Here is a 17,345-nt window from a genome sequence, read left to right as displayed (position 1 = left end):
TCAATGGTATGTGCCCGATTTTTAATGAAATAACATCCTCGCTAAAGCTCATGGAGGAGCTACGGGAGGACAATATGCAGGGAAAGCGAGAGCACAGATGATTTTGTGCATTAGTTTGTGGTGGCCTACGCTGCATAAAGATTCTAAAGAATATTATATGGTATGCGATGCATGTTAGCGAATGGGCAGACCATCATGGAGGGATGAGCTTCCTATGAACCCTTAGGTGTCATTGCAGCCATTCGAGAAATGGGAAATTGACTTTGTAGGACCAATTCAGTCCCCAGTTAAGAAGACAAGAGCGTTCTATATCATCACCATGACAGAATACCTAACGAGATGGGCAGAGGCACAGCCTGTGAAGGATTGTATAGGAGCCACAACAGCTAAATTCTTGTTTGAGTACGTGTTAACCAGGTTTGGATGCCTAAAAGTATTGATGAGTGATTGTGGTACACACTTCCTCAATGAAATGATTAGCGTGCTGACAGAAGATTTCTAGGTGTATCATCAGAAGAACACACCATATCATTCTCAAGCTAATAGAGCTGTTGAGGCCTTTAAGAAGATCTTGGAGAATTCACTGACAAAGATTTACAATGTGCAACAGAATGATTTGGACGTACGTGTACCTATAGTGTTATGGGCGTACAATACTACTTGCAAAAAGCTAACAAGTCAAACACCTTTTCGATTTGTCTATGGCATAGAAGCTGTGATGCCTATGGAATATAGCATGCCTAGTTTGTGCATAGCAACTTTCACATGGATGGTAGACCACAAAGCCTTGTAAGAACAACTCGCACAATTAATGGAGCTTGAAGAAGATAGATTCCATCAGCAAGTACAAAAGGAATGTGAAAAAACATGGCACGATTGACACATCAAGTTGCACACGTTTAAGGTAAATAACGTGGTTTTATTATATGATAGTAAGTTTTCTAAGTTTCTAGGAAAGTTTCAAATACATTAGCTGGGGCCATATGTCATCATAGAAATTATAGATGGGGGCACAAAGCTGAATGGAGAACCATTTCCGAGAAGGGTGAATGGAAGTTGGTTGAATCCATATACAGGAGATCCAGCTTAATGACTATATGATGGCAGGATAGTCTTAGCACTCCAGGTAGCTGGAAGGAAGCGTGGGACTATAAACTACACTAACTGGCTTCAGGAACTACACAATAGAGGGGTTGTGTGCAAAAGGAAGATGTCACTGTATCAAAGGCTGCGTGAAGCGAGTTGCACTATGAAAGGAGATACCATGCAGCACATCCAGAAAGTGACCGTTAGAGTCAGTGTTCATGATTTTATAGCCTGTAGACAGTTAAGAGGAGTGGCTGGCTGGCATTTAAGGCTGAAATCTTTGGAGATCTGTTGCCAAATCAGCATTAATGGAAGGATTTTCGGGGGAACGGTCAGATTTGAATTCGAATTCTCCTATAAATTACGCGTGTTAGTCCAATAGAGAACACTTTGCACCCTTAGAGTTTTTGAGTTGAGCTATCTATTGCTTATGAATCATAAGTTATTTGAAGATTTGGCCACAAGCCAAGAATTCCATTAGTTGCCTAAGTTAACCCAGAAATTCATTTGTGACACCATGTCAGGACCAGGCCTTGCTGAGACTGCAAGAATTAGAGGAACTATCGCCTCCGAAGGAGCTTCTTCAAAGGTTGTGAGAATGGAGGCTCTGACTCCTATGCCTATAGTGCTGAGGTCGCCTAGGCTAAAGCCTACACCTATTCGAGAGACCCAAAAGCCGAAGAAAGACAAGCAGAAAAGGTCAGTGCCAGTGCGCGAGTCGCCTAGGAAGCATTCTATTACCCAGACATAGAAGAAGGACAAATAGCCTGAGAAGGTTGCATATTTGGAGGTTGAAGAGGGCATTGAGGATATAGATACTGAGGGTGCAAAGCCCATCACAAAGTTGTCAGAATATATCCCTCTGTGTAAAGGGAAGGAAAAGGTCACCAAGTACCCAGACTCGAAGAAATTTGTCATTCACATGCCCCTATTTCCAGAGAAGATAATCTTTGAAGGTCTACGCCTGGCGTGAGTTCCCCTTTTAAAGATGCAAAATTGGGACCTCACTGACCATGAGAGGTTCCCCCACCTCGTGATAGAGAATTATATGAGACAACTGTATTACAAAGACTTAGGTTTCACTGAGTTGGAGTCAATTGAATGAATCCGTGGATGAGAGAAATCTGGGTTGTTGAACCTACTATGGGTGCCCCACTACCACTGCTCTAACATTAATACCACATGTATACAACATCTACTTACTCTGGTGCACAATGGGTGCTTATGGATTTGCGCACCTATCCCCATCATGGATATGCTCATCCACAAGATCACACACCTACCACATGAGGGTTTGAATCCAGCCAAGGAGTTTGGCAGAAAGACAAGTGAGAGAGACTTAGCAGAAAGGATGAAAAATAAATTTGATATTATCAAGAAACCACACAGTTATTCCATCACATCCATCAATGATGTCGCGATGAATATTTCCACCCAAATACTGGCCGGTAAGGTTATGAGGAAGTGTCGTGTGGATGAGGTTCTGGCGCCTGTGATCTCGTTAGCTACATAATGCACAGAGGTCATGCAGTTTAACTGGTAATAGTACTTGTGTAGTGAGTTCCTTGCAAATTGTCGCGAGGCCCAAGATGAGAGGAAGACCTTACACTACGCGTGGCTACTGCACTCCATTGTGATAGTTGCCTGGGATCTCCCGGAGCACAGCCAGTTTCCTCCATTGCAGGTAGGATTACCGAAGGTTGCATAGTTTGCCTCCCTCTAGGCCATGAAGGACCCTGCGTGGGTCAAATAAATGAAGCTTTTATGGGTACTGATGGATTCGATCTTCCCCATGGCCATTAACCTGTGCCCAAGGTTTTCCCCAACCTTATATGAACAATTGTCTGAATATGCTGAGTTCAACGCAGACTTACACCGCGTTTACATTCGAGTGCGAAAGGACCCGCAACAGAAGTGGTTTGATTTTCCGTATCTTGTCACTGATGATGACATACAGGAAGTGATCAAGCATTGGCTAGCATATTGGCACACTCTGTCTGAATGCATCGTAGGTACCAGCAAAGGCATAGGGAGCTCAGCAGAGAAAAAGTGTAAGGATGCAGAGAAGCAGGCGGCATAAAAATTTGTCGTGCAACGAAAGAAGGAGACCGAAGAGAAGGCCTGCATGGAAAAGGAGCATGCTAAACAGGAACATTGTGACTCTGAGAAAAGCGGTAAATCCCCTTCACCCGAAACTGAGGAAGAGCAGACGGCACAGGGCGGTGGAGGTGATGAGGGACAGAGCACCCCATTTTGGGTGAGGAAGCATAAAGAATAGAAGCAGGAGGGGTCACAGAAGAAGAGAAATGTGACTAAACCACAGGTGGATCCCATTACGTTGACGGAAGGTAATCTTGACAATATCGGGGACAAAGTGCATGACACTATAGCTGAACTGTTGCAGTAATTCGAGAAACAATACATGTAGTCATTGGGTAATGTTCAGAAGGATCTATGCAAACTGGAGATCCAGACCAACAGAATATAGGTCGGCGCAAGTCAGGTGAGAATTGCACAAATGAGCTTGGCAACGGGGACAAGTCAGGTTGCCGAGCTGGTCAAGACAATGGACCTCAGGACATGTGCACTGGCAGAAGGGTCTGTGAGCGTGGAATCAACCAATGATAAGATCATCATTAGCACCCTAAAATAACATCAACTTCAATATTGCAGTGCTCTCTAATGAGTTTCTTCATGCGCTGTAGACAGGAGTGACAGTGAAATTGAGAGTGCAGGAGCAGTGCGCTTTCAGTTTAACAAGCAAGTATCGGGTGAACAATGAGAAAATGTTCACTCAGAAGATGTAGGCCCTAAAAGAAAGAGATATCATCCAGGCACAAAGTTCCCAGTTGGTAGTCGCGGTGCAAAGGCATGCAAAACAGTGTTGGAGTTGCACATAACTGAGGATGCACAACTAGATGAAAAGATCCAGAAGCTAGCTATGGGCATCTATGATGCAAAGGCAGAGGTGGAAAGAGTTCAATTTGAACTCAATATGAAAATAACAGATCTAGAACTCAAGAAACAGCCTTCGACTCCACCCAAGGTTAGGGAACAACACAGAGCTTCCATTAAGGAAGGGATAGCTACTGTGGATGTTGCGGCCGTTGATTGCACAACTTTGATTGAAAAGGCCATGGAAGTGGTGACGACCCTGTAGGAAGATCCCAACTTGCAGATATTGAGTACAGAGATACATGATCTCAAAAAGCAGTATGACGAGGTTAGGGAAACGGCATGCTCCATTGCTACAAGACAACACCTCGCCAAGTTGTAGGAGGGGAAACATCTCCTTGCTCAAGTGGAAGCAGCGCAGAGAAAAGAGGTGGTGCTTAAGGCCAAGTTGGATCCTTGGTTGGAAGAAGCCTACCAAGTCTCAACCAACATTCAGGAAAGGTTGATGAACTTGCAGCTCACACAACAGAATATCAAGCTAGCTGGCAAAGGACCAACTACATAGCAGTTGGTCAAACAAGTCAAGCAGGAAACCACCTAGAGCACGGCTGAAGTAGTAGTTGTGCAGATGGAGCTGGGGGATCTTTGCAGCAAGATCACTGTGCCATCTGAGTGACTCGAGGGTGAGTCATGACCTTTGTGTTGGGAGCCTATTGGGATGGGGTCCCCTGGGTCAGTTTTCGGGGAAAAAGCCCAAGTTTTGATGTAAATTATGATAAAAACATGTAAAGTCTCTGTGAATTATGGATGCGGAGTGCGTAGTTAGTTAAGAGTCTACAAACCATGCGATTGTATAATAGGTGTGTCTTAGAGAGTCTAAGGCAGATCTACGTCTTCGTCTATGTGTACGAAGGAAGGAGTCTAGAGAGTTAGTGTAGGGAAGTAAGTCTTAGAGGGGGAAAAGGCTCTGCAGCTGATTGCGTAGAGGCCTAGAGTAGTGTCTGCAACTGAGTGCATGGACCCCTGCCGCTGAGTGCGTAGGGAAGTTTTTAGTCTATAACCTTATACTGAATATCAATAAAGAAGACTGTTGGGAAATTCCATATGTTTTATATGTTTCTCTCTCCTGTTTATGATTGTGATTTATGATGTAATGAATAATGTCTTTATGAAATAATGATGTATCAATGCACAAAGTTACTGGATCCGTCTTATTGACTGAACAAAATTAATTTTAAGTGATTACGTGAAGATCATAACACTTTCTGTTAGGTTTATTGAACACTTAGGTAGATCTAAGTACATACTGATCTAAGAGTAATCTAAGGTGCACGCAAGTAGCTAATTCATCTGTTCAAGGTCTGCAAAAGCCATTCGTAGACCTTCACAAAGTTCTAAAGGTCGATCAAAGGGAATTGTAGTACCAAGCCCCAATTGCTTATAGATCTATGCGGAGGCAGATCTAGGGTATAAAAAGAGATCACACTAATCTCTGGATGCTTAAACTTGGTTCCATCATCCCCCCATACTGCTTCGGGTGAGACTTCAATCCATGCTACGCGGATTGATGCTGAAAGGGACAATAGTGTAGGGTTTTGTTTGGCACAACTAACTCTGAACCTAGGTCAGGACCCACTAAGCCAACATTGTTGAGCATACACTTGACCTTGTGGAGGAGGTTAATGCAGTGGTAGTGGTGGAGCAGGCATGGGGGGTTGGGGTGATGGTGTCAGAGGGGCTAGAGTGTTAGGAAATTCATAGAGATAATAATGAGATGGGGAAATATTGGGATAAGCAGGTGGAGCAATAAATAGCCCTCACATATGTTGATGTCGACAGGGATATGCATATGGTATTCTAGGACATAGATAAGAGTTTCCATGTGAAAGATTAGGGGAGGGATAAATTTAAGAGGAATTGGTCCCTCCTTTAGGTTGAATATAACTCATCAAAGGTGGAGCATATCGTTGCAAGTGTGAAATGGTTCCAACGATACCATCCATGACATGAGATGCCCCTGGTTCATTAGTAGCAATAGGATGAGGTAGATCAGGGATGACAGTATAAACATAACATGACTAGGCTAATTGGTGTGCATCTTCCTCATACCAAGGGAAGTGTGGCATGACATATTTAGAAATGGGGGCCAAAATTTATATAAAGAAGCAATCCATATAGACGTGATCTTCGAATTCAGGAGCTCTACATATTCTCCTCCTTCTATACCATTCCTAAACATGGTCGGATCGGTGAGTGGCAGAAGTTTTATGGAAAGAAGTCAATAGTTTGGTACCAATGTCATAATGGAGAGGTAACTATAAATAGGCAAGAAAATATTTGGCAAGAGTTGCAAAAGTGGAATGAATGGATTTGGGTTGATCGACATACCACTTAGCAACAGCTCCAGTAAGAGTGCATTGGAATATTTGAAGACAGATGAAGCTTTTAGTGATAGAATTAGATGAACACCACATATGGAATGAGTGAACATGATTTGTGGGATCTTCTCTAATATTACCTTCAAACTTTGGGATGTCTGAAGGAAGTTTAGTGGGCATAGCTGGCCAATTGGGATCATAGAGAAGAGGGTCATTTATGAGCTGGCTGAAATCAAGGAGACTCAAACTAGCCATAAAAGGAAGCAATAGAGGAGGGGTGACCACAATGGTGGAGGTTTTGCTTGTGGGGTTATCCTAGTTGGTATCAAGGTTTCCACCTTGGAATCCCGCACCCACATTGGTTCCTAACATGGTGACGGTATGGGGCTGAGAAGAGGTGAAATAAAAGGAAGAAATGGAAGAATTAGTAGAATCTAAATTATAATGATGACTCGATGGAGGATTGGGAGGATGTACTCTAACTCGTCGAGGAGGAGTAATATGTCCTAACGGGAACTGATAGATAAGGCCTCGAAATCTCTATGACAAATGCCTAGGGGGTGCAATGATGTCAAGACAATAATGGCTCAAAGGACTAAAGGGTGATGATAGGAAAAAGAGAAAAAAATAGCAAGAAAACACCTAGTGCAGTGGTACCAAGTTTATTTATGGTGTTACTCTAATACAAGAAAACACATCCTATCAAAGAAAAATACCTCTAGCCTATAGGTGGTCTAAATCCTCAAACAATCCTAAATCTATTGTTTCATATGGCCTTCTAAAGAACTTCTTACTTAACAAAATCTCATCCCTGCAAGAAGAGTTATCAAGAGAGAATGTAGGGTAGAGAACCAACTACTTCCCACATCCTGTCCTATAAGGTGTTTTCCTAAGGTTGGTCACTACAGCTTCCTTCGTCCCATGGGGGTGGTTGAGTCTTGAGCTTCTTGGTGATCATCCAATGCATGGGATTCCATACCATGGGTTGGGTAGCCCCAAGGAGAACCGCTTTCACGATAACCTAGCCTATCCCACTACGAATCAGGTTTCTAATGCACTCCATCTTTGGACCATGGGATGGTAAAGGATTTTAAGCTCCCTAGTATGTCAACTTCTGTGTCTCAATGAAAATGATCAATGGGTGTTATTGGAAGGTTATCCCACTAATCCTACACCTAAACTACAAATATTGTTTGGTCCTGGTGCCCAAGTAGGCTTAATCTATATAGGTTGATTTATTAAGGTGTAGTGTTTCAAGTCTTGGCTTGGTGGTGTTAACCAATCTCACATTCGCTTAGGGTGTGAGTGTGTGAAAATAATGTGTCAAATGGATGAGTTAATTGAGCATGTATTATGATGCCATGTGCTGCTAAAAATAAAGTGCTGAAACACTGTAAATAATGTTGAAAATGACAGAAAAATAAACAACCAATCAAGCACACAAAACCCCACCAAAAAATGTTTTCAAGAAGTTAATAAAAACAGGGCAAACAAGTTACTCAAAGACACGTAAGATGCCAAAAGGACCTAACTTCAAAGGGACTAATATCTGGAAGCACTAATCTATTGTAAATGGTGCAGACAAATAGGAAAAATCAAAGGTGAAAATTTTTACAAAGAATAAGTATGAAGCTCCAAAACCTAGTGTTGGGCACCGAATCCCCCAAGGGAAGTTTTGGGGCTTAGAGCCCAGATTTTGGTCAAAGATTGTAATTCCAATGTAAAGACTCTGCATTTTGTGGGCACAGAGCACATAGTTTGTAAAAGAGTCATAGGGTTGTCCGCCCTTAATTTTGTTATTGTAATGTCGATTGTAGAGATCTACCCATGGTCCGCAAACCATGGGTTTGTATAAATAGAGTGAGGCTCTAAGTAGTTTGATAGATTGATAATGGAAGAATAAATTATGTGTGTGAGATAGATTTAAGGAGAAAAGTCTAGTTTTGGGTCATAGAGTAAGAGAAGGCTCTATAACTAAGTGCGCAGAGGCCTAGTAGTCTGTAGCTGAGTGCGCGAACCCCTGCATCTGAGTGCACAGGGCGAGTCGAGTCTATAATAGTTGGAAGTATTGATAGAGAGAATTTTCACATCAATTTTGTGTATTTATTTCCTATTTTATGCATCTGTTATCTTAGGTATGAAATTCACTTCCAATACTTATATGATGCACGAATGTGTATAATTGTATTGATTAAGTGAATGCAATATAGAATATCTATTTACATGAAGATTAACTAAGATTTGTAAGAAGATAAGTAAGATACGCGGTGTAGTTTTGGAAACTAGTACAGTTCGCTGCCCTAGCAGCGCCGAAGCACCTAAGCCCCTAGTTAGGGTTGTGCGAAAGATGATTGTAACAAATTGCGAAGGTATTGAAGGTTGGAAAGAGTGCGCGAAGTGACCTACGCAAAGACAGATCTAGTTGGACTAAGTCGACCTCTCAGACATCTCAAGAGTGCGGAAACTTGATTCTAGCATCCCCCCATACTGCTTCGGGTGAGACTTCAATCTATGCTCCGTGAGTTGACGCTGAAAGGGCCAGTAGTGTAGGGATTTGTTTGGCTAAATAACTCTAAACCTGGGTCAAGCCCCCATAAGCCAATAAATGGTTCCATTTCCAGGACTGGAATCTGCATAGAGATGTCTGATGTCGTATCATTGGAATCCAACTAAGAAGGAAATTGAAGGCTGGTTAGACAGAAGAATTCACGAGCTTGCAGCACAGGAGAATAGGAACCCACGACTGTCAAAAGAAGAGTGGTTGGACTACTACCTGTACACAGAGATCCACAAAATCTTCTTCACCTCCTTCCCTACTAAGCTATATGAGTGGATTGTGAAGCTAACAGATATTCAAGGAAGGTGGAAACTTGATGATCCTATCGTGTGGAATCCAGACTTAGTGCGAAGGTTGGAAGCATCAAAGGATAAGATTGTGCGTGCCATTGATCATTGGCTCGATCGTATTATAAGAGGATTCATTACTGAGTTCGTGGTTAACACCTCAGTTAGCTATAGTGAGGTAGAGCATCACTTTCTCAAAGGACCGCGAGGTAAGTACGTAAAGTATTTGAATACTTGGATTAAAATGTTGTTGTGTGAAAAGACGGTTATGCAGTTACCTTGATGTTCTGGGCTACGAGAAGTGGAAAAGCTTACAGGAACAAAGGAAATAAGGAACCAGAAACTAACCCCTTGATTTCATCTCCATGAGGGACGAGGAAGAGCTCGCAAAGGTCTCACCGTGAAGTGTGATCCATCCGATAAGGCAAAGAATTCTGTGAATACTACCTCCACCCACATTACCACCAACTTCACCACCATCACCTCCATCTTCACTCATACCACCTCCACCACCACCGTGATTCCATATGGCAAGCACAGTGAAGTTGCATGTGTTCAAAGGTTTGGGAAATGAGGATCTGGACCAATTCTCATTCATGGTAAGGGATGTATGGGAAGCATAAGGAGTTACAGATGACAATATAAAGAAAGCAACACTGGTTAGCGCCTTCCGGGACCACACGCTTACTTGGTATATTAAGCACTCCAATGATAATCCAAATGCAGGAATTGCGGATATCCAAGCAGTGCTAAATAGAGAATTTAGCAGGTCGAAGTCTAAAGCCCCGTCGATCATTGGATTCAAAGCGATCACGATGCTACCAAGTGAGACTCCTTGGGAGCTAGATTAGAGGTTGAAATGTATGGTTCACGAAGCTAATATGAGTCTTATGGATGGACAACATCACGAGTGGTTTGTAGCTTCGCTAATGCCGCATTTAAGGAGTGCGCTGTCATAGTAGAATATAACGACTCAAGCAGAGGCCTTAGAGATTTCTATGAGGCTACATGAGACCCTGATGCAGGATCCTAACTTGGGAGTTCAGCAAATCCACGCGCAGCTGAAGAATTTGTGTCTTGAGATGTAGAGTCTGAAACAGGACAGGACAGGACAACTAGACCGGAAGTGTGGAAAGAGGTATGGTGCGTAAAATGCAAGGGTCAAGGTCATGACAAGGACCACTGCATAGTTTTCACAAACTACCTTGCAAGAGGAGGACCGATGCCATTAAGACCAAAAGCATAAGAAGGACCTAGCACAACACCTGATTTGTGGTGCATGATTTGTCAAATAACAGGAAACCATGCCACAGACAATTGTCACTTGTTACAGAAGTATACGCAAAATTTGCAACAGTTATTCTGTAACTTTTTTAGGTCAATGGGACACAATGAGCACACTTGTAGAAGCTATGAGTTAATGATGGATAGAACTTCCACCTATAGATTTGAGGCTAAAACATGGCCCCTTGACCAAATTGCAAGAATGGCGCGAATAGGATTTTAGGGGCACAGATGAGACTGAGGTGGAGGAGGACCTAAAAGAGGTCATGGACAGTTGATATGCTACAATTGTAGAGGACTTGGACATTATGTCCGTGATTGCACGAATCCAACGTGCCTGTCATGTTTGTATTTCACCTTGTTTGATCATGAGACAAAAGCTTGTCCTACACTGATAGCTAGGATACTCAACAAAGGAGAGCTACTGCCTCCACTGGCTTAGAACCTGCAGATGATGAGGTCGGAGCCGTGTGAGGAAGATCTGAATGTGAAAATTGTGCTCCAAAGTGGAAAGGCAATAGGAGATGACAGAGGCAAACAACTAGAAGATAGTACTTTGGTCCACAAAGCTTCAGTGAAAGAAGCAGAGTTTGATTTGGAGCACACTTGGGAAACCTTCATGGAAGCTAATAAGAGCTGCATGGATGCCTCCACTTCAGGAAACAAAGATAAACTAGAGTTGGAGATAGACCCATCTATGCTCACAATGTTTCTAGAAACATGTATGAAGCTACTACATGACAGTAAGGTGGTGAAAGGGTTACAGGAACTCATTAATAGATGCACTGGGACCATGCCAGGAGAATCATGCATAGTCAAGAAGATTGGAAAACATAAGACAAGAATGGGAAGAGAGATGAGACTAACCATGTAGGTCAAAGAATATGAAATGGATCAAGTCATCCTAGATTTAGGATTGGATGCAAATGTTTTGCTAAAACAGACATGGGAGTGAATGGGGTGACCTACATTACAGTAGTCTCCAATTTAGTTGCGAATGGCGAACCAACAGAAAATAATACCCATGGGGCGATTACAGGGAATAACTATGGATATTGAGGGAGCAAGCGTGCTGGAAGACTTTGAAGTGATAGAGATTGGTGATGACAACAATCCCTACCCCACACTCTTAGGAATCGATTGGGCCACTGACATGAATGAGGTGATCAATCTAAAAAAGCGAAAAATAATTTTTGAAAAGAAATCACTATGCGTAATTATACCCCTAGACCCTACTGAAGGATCACGCTATACAAAGCTGGTGCATCACTATCAAAGTGATGATTATTTGTACTGCATCTATAAGATAACAGTGTGAAAACAAGACTGGTGAATCCCACCGTGGATGGGTGGATTTCATGGGAGTGCAAAAGCTCTTGTACTTCAGATTCAGATAAGGAAACAGAGCGATGGAAGAATCGGTTAAATGAGGTAACTACACTAAATTGTAACATGATGACAAGGTCGTTGTGCTACGTATCAATAGAAGAGACCTGCCTACTTATGATGGTCTAAGTGAGATAGATACCTTATTGAATAAATTTGAAAGGGAAGTGTTGGAAAAGCAATGCTTCCAGGCCTTGGATTGGGTACTGCGTGCTATGCCCGCAAGATGGTGGGGTACTTTGATGACTAGTGTGAATGTAGAAGGATGATGAACACATGATTTGGGAAGCCTAGGGTGCGATTGATAGATAAGTACAACGGACGGGATGATCCACGTGTGCATTTGGCTAGATGGGCATAGGCATATGGAAAACAACCTATGCCACATGAACTACGCGTTGAAATGTATGGTCAATAAGCATGTGTTGGGGGACAAATGTACAAATGGATCTTAATTTTGGGGAGACATTATGTAGGAAGAACAGTCACACAAAAGGTTCTTCGCGTAAAATCAATCAACAAGGTATGCAACGCACTGAACAAGGTATGCAATGCACAAGAAAGTGATTGGGACCTACGCGTGCCTGCAGTATTATGGGCTTAAAGGATGACATGCAAGAAACTGATGGGACAGACACCTTTTAGGCGTTTCTATGGAGTGGAAGCTGTAATTCCTATGGAATACATTGTGCCAAGTCTGCACATAGCAGCTGATCCAAAATGGATCCTAAAACCTCTAAGTCTTCATGTATATTAACTATCGAAAACATTATCAAAAGGAAAAATAGTGAAAGAATGGCAGAAAATAGAGCTATCAGAGGTTCGAATGTTGCTGCACCAGAACCGTTGGCTCAGACAGATCAATGGTCCAGATTAAATCATGATATCGCAATCGGGAGAGGCCAGTGGAGTACATCAGAGGCAGGCCTATGGAAATCACGATAGCGATCAGTGTGATTTAACGAGGATCGTTGATTAAGCGCGCAGATCAACAACCCAGATCAACTTGAAATATCACATCGCTATAACACAAAGGAGGACTTACCGAGGGCCTGAGGATTAGTGATATGCGATCACCAATCGTGATATCACATTACAATATCACATCAGAGCAATACAAAGGAGCAAGGCCTATGCAACATGCGACTTGCGATAGCGATAAAGGCAGACCCAACAGGGTTTATAAATGCAGCCCTATAAATTTTGAGTTCCAATATAAAAGTTTTGTCGAGGTTTTTCTATGTATTAGTGCATTTTTGTATAAAAACTGAAATACAAAAGGAAATGACCCGAAGCGATAAAGCCAGACCCGAAAGATTTATAGATGTGGCTTTATGTTATTTGAGTTCAGCAGTAAGCAGGATTTTGGGTGGGCCTCAGGCAGTAAGTGGTATTGGGCGAGCTCCGCCCAATTCCATACACCAGTCGACACGTAGCACCTCGCAGGAGAGAGAAAACTACCTTTTTAGGCTGGTAATCTCCATGCAATTGGGCCACCTGAAATGGTTGTCAGCCGTTGGATTGGAAGGTCGCAGATCAATGGTGGGCTTGCGACAGCGATATAACACGGACCCAAAAGGCATTAGGGACATGATTGGATATTATTTGAAGTCCGATAGAAAGTGTTTTGTCAGATTTTTTAGTGTATTATGTGTATTTCTCTGTGTAAATAGAGAAGAGTGTTTTTGGGATTTCACCCACGACAGTAGTCCTTTCCGTTACAAACAAGTGCGACCATACCTTCAATATTTTACAATGATTATTTAACACTCAAAAGGGAGATGAACGGACAAGGGTCGGGAACTAGAAAGCCCGAGAAAGGAATGAAAACCGACAGTGATGATAGGCTTAAAAGCCATTCAATGGCAAAGACAGAGGAAGCAGTTGCTGAGATAAAGAGAAAGAAGAAGACAAAGAGCAAGAGGGAGAGTTTTTGTACTCTTGTAGACTTAAGGATTTTAATTAAATCCCTGTTGTTTTGTCACTGTTGTGTTGAGACTCAGTTTGAGTTCACACTTGTAATAATCTACTCTTAGAGACATAATATTGAGGTCGACACTGAAAGCTGGACTAGGAGACCTAGCCAGGAAGTCTGGTGAACTCCTTGATTATTTGTTGTGTTGATGTGTGTGTCTGTTATGTTTTCTAACTGCTCATTGTCTATACTATTTCCAATATTTTCAATCTGTTGCACTAAGTAATATAGGAATTCCTGTACATGAGTCTATAATACCTTTAATATATCATTTCCAGATCAACTGGTATCAAAGCATTTGGTTTTGTTAAGGTTAGATAAGCTTGTGTTGGATTTTGAATGCTAACTAAATTAAAAATCAGACTAGGAGAAGGAGAACTTGTTGAGGCTAACCCAGAGATTGGAAGAGTCTATTCTCAGAGGAGAATGCTAGAAGAAACTCCATTGGGATCAAAATCTTAATTTATGGAAGTTTTTAAGGCACTCCAAGCCATGGTGGAAGAGATGTATCTAGAATTTAAAAGTAGGGTTGAGGTGAAAGCACTTCAACACCTAAACCAGACAAAGGAGCAGAGGCTTTTCTAGTTGCCCCTCTAGAAGGCAAAAGGAAAGGGGAAATGCCTCCTCCACCATCTCATCCATCATCACCTTCATCATCCTCATTATCTTCTTCGCATAAAACTAGCCCTGATAAGAAAAAGAAGAAAACTTCTTTGATTAAATTAGATGTGAAGTTTGATTTGCTAATTTATGATGGAGAACTAAATGCAGAGAAGCTAGATAATTGGATAAGACAGATTGATGTATATTGCAAGGTGCAGAACATTGATTCAAAAAGGAAGAAGATTCAGCTGGCTAGCCTTCGACTTGGGGGAACTGCACTAGTATGGTGGGAAGGCAAGACACAAGTTGATCTGAAAAAACATGGTAAAATCATTTCTACTTGGAATGAATTTGTTTCTAATATCAAAAAGCAATCCTATCCTTTAGCTTACATGCAGTAGGCAATGATGAGTTGGAAAAATCTTCATGAGTTGAAGGGTCAGAGTGTACAGAGTTATACTCAGGAATTCAGAAAGAGAGCTTTAACTCTAGGAATATCATTAGACTCACTTGAGACTTTATTGAAGTATATAGGTGTTCTTCATAGCTATCTAAAGCATACTATTCTCATGTTTAATCCCACTAGCTTAGATGATGTATCAGTTAAAGCCACACATCTAGAAGCTAGAGGAAAGAATGTAAACCCAGAGGTTTGGGGAACATCTAAATATTCTGTAAGCAAGAACAAGGAAAAGAAGAAACTGAAATGGAACGAGAGGAAAGCAAACATTGTAAAGAAGGATAAACCTTCATGCACTCATTGCAAGAAACAAGGACACGATGAGGCACACTGCTAGTCTTTGCATCCTGAATGGAGACCTAAGAAGTTCGGTGGTAAGGAGAGAAAGAATGTTGAAACTGTTCAACAGGACTTGGCATCATATTCAAGCAATGTAACAAGAGTTACAGCCACAGGTATTAAAGGTAAGGATTCTGAAGCATCCACAAGTAATTATGCACAATCTATTGATAATGAAAGTAATGAGAGTGAAAGAAATGAGCTTTTTCATATTAGAGTAATTTCCAAGCACAATAAGATTGATACTTTGTTGGATAGTGGATCACAAGTAAATTTGATTTCTGAAACAATTGTAAAGAAGTTGGGATTACAAACAAAACCTCATGAGAAGCCATATCCATTAGGTTGGGCGTGTGATAAAACAAAGCTACAAGTAACGAGATAATGTAAACTTAGGTTTGCTATTAGATCAACATTTGTAGATGAGGTTGAGTTAGATATAGTTCCATTGGATATATGTGGTATTGTTTTGGGAAGTCCATACTTGTATGATAGGAAAGCTATTTCTATAGAGCTGAAAATAAGTATCAACTCACTAAAGATGGAATTGAATATATTGTAAGAGCTCATAAACTCAAAAATAACCATTCTCTCATAAACTCAGGATAGATGCAAAGAATTGTGAATTCAAGTAAGCAGTTTTTACTCATGGTTGTAAAGGTAGAGGATCCTGAAAAATCCAATGCATTTGAAGGTTGTGATTCTAAACAGAAAGCTAATTTAGTTAAAGTTGTTTTAGAATATGATATCCTATTTCAAGAACCTAAAGGTCTGCCTCTAAAAAGGGTAATAGTACATGATATTTATCTGCAGCAAGATGCTCCATTACCTAACATTGGGATGTACAGGTTGTCAGCTTTAGAGAATGTAAAGATAAAGAAGCAGGTACATGAGTTGCTCGATAAAGGGTTTATACGACCAAGCACATCACCATGTGAATCTCCAATCGTGCTGGTGAGAAAGAAATATGGTTCATGGAGAGTATGCATTTCTTATAGAGCAATAAATAAAATAACAATCAAGAATTGTTATCCTCTTCCTCGTATTGATGATCTATTAGATCAATTGAAAGAATTAGATTACTTTTCTAAGTTAGACTTATGAAGTGGTTATCATCAGGTCAGAGTTGCAGAACAAAATGCATGGAAGACTGCATTCAAGACAAAGCAAGGATGGTATGAATGGTTGGTTATGCCTTTTGGCTTAAATAATGCTCCTGCTATGTTTATGAGAGTTATGAATGATGTACTCAGACGTTTTATTGATGATTTTGTAATTTTTTATTTAGATGACATTCTTGTTTTTAGTAAGACATGGAAAGACCATGTAAAGCATGTAAAGCAGACTTTAGATGTTTTAAAAAGAGAAAATCTCTATGTAAAATTGTCAAAATGTGAATTTGCCATAACATCTTTAAATTATTTGGGTCATATTGTAGGGGGTGGTGAATTGAAGATAGATCCCTCTATGGTTGAAGTCATTGTGAACTGGACTAAACCTAAATCTGCTACAGAGGTTAGGAGTTTCCTAGGGGTAGCACAATACTCGAGAAAGTTTATTGCTAAATTTTGTTTGATTACAGCTCCATTACATGCTTTAACAAGATTGAAATAGGTGTTTCAGTGGGGAGGAAAACAGAAAAAAGACTTCGACACCTTAAAAGAGAAAATCAGTACAGCACCAGTACTAGCACTGCCAGATCTTCAACATCCATTTGAAATTGAGACAAATGCCAATGACTATGCCATGGGGCAATGTTGATACAACATGGAAAACCCATATGTTATCATTCTGAGACATTTACTTCTGTAGTAGTTAATTATCCCACATATGATAAAGAATTGTATGCATTAGTACAAAGTGTGAAAAAGTGGAAACATTACCTAATGGGTAAAGAAACAATCATACATACAAATCATCAACCACTTCAATATTTGCACTCACAAACTAAATTGCAGTAATCAAGACATTATAGGTGGATGGGTTTTCTACAGCAATTTCATCTTCTCATCAGATATAAGAAGGGCATACATAATAAGGTTGTAGACATGTTATCAAGACCAATCATAAATACATCTACTATACTTAAGCATAA

This window comes from Pinus tabuliformis, chromosome 9 (genome assembly GCF_031772625.1).
Source record: "Pinus tabuliformis cultivar Carrire ecotype Pingquan chromosome 9, CPIR1, whole genome shotgun sequence".
Taxonomy (NCBI): Eukaryota; Viridiplantae; Streptophyta; class Pinopsida; order Pinales; family Pinaceae; genus Pinus; species Pinus tabuliformis.
This window is presented reverse-complemented; position numbering follows the sequence as displayed.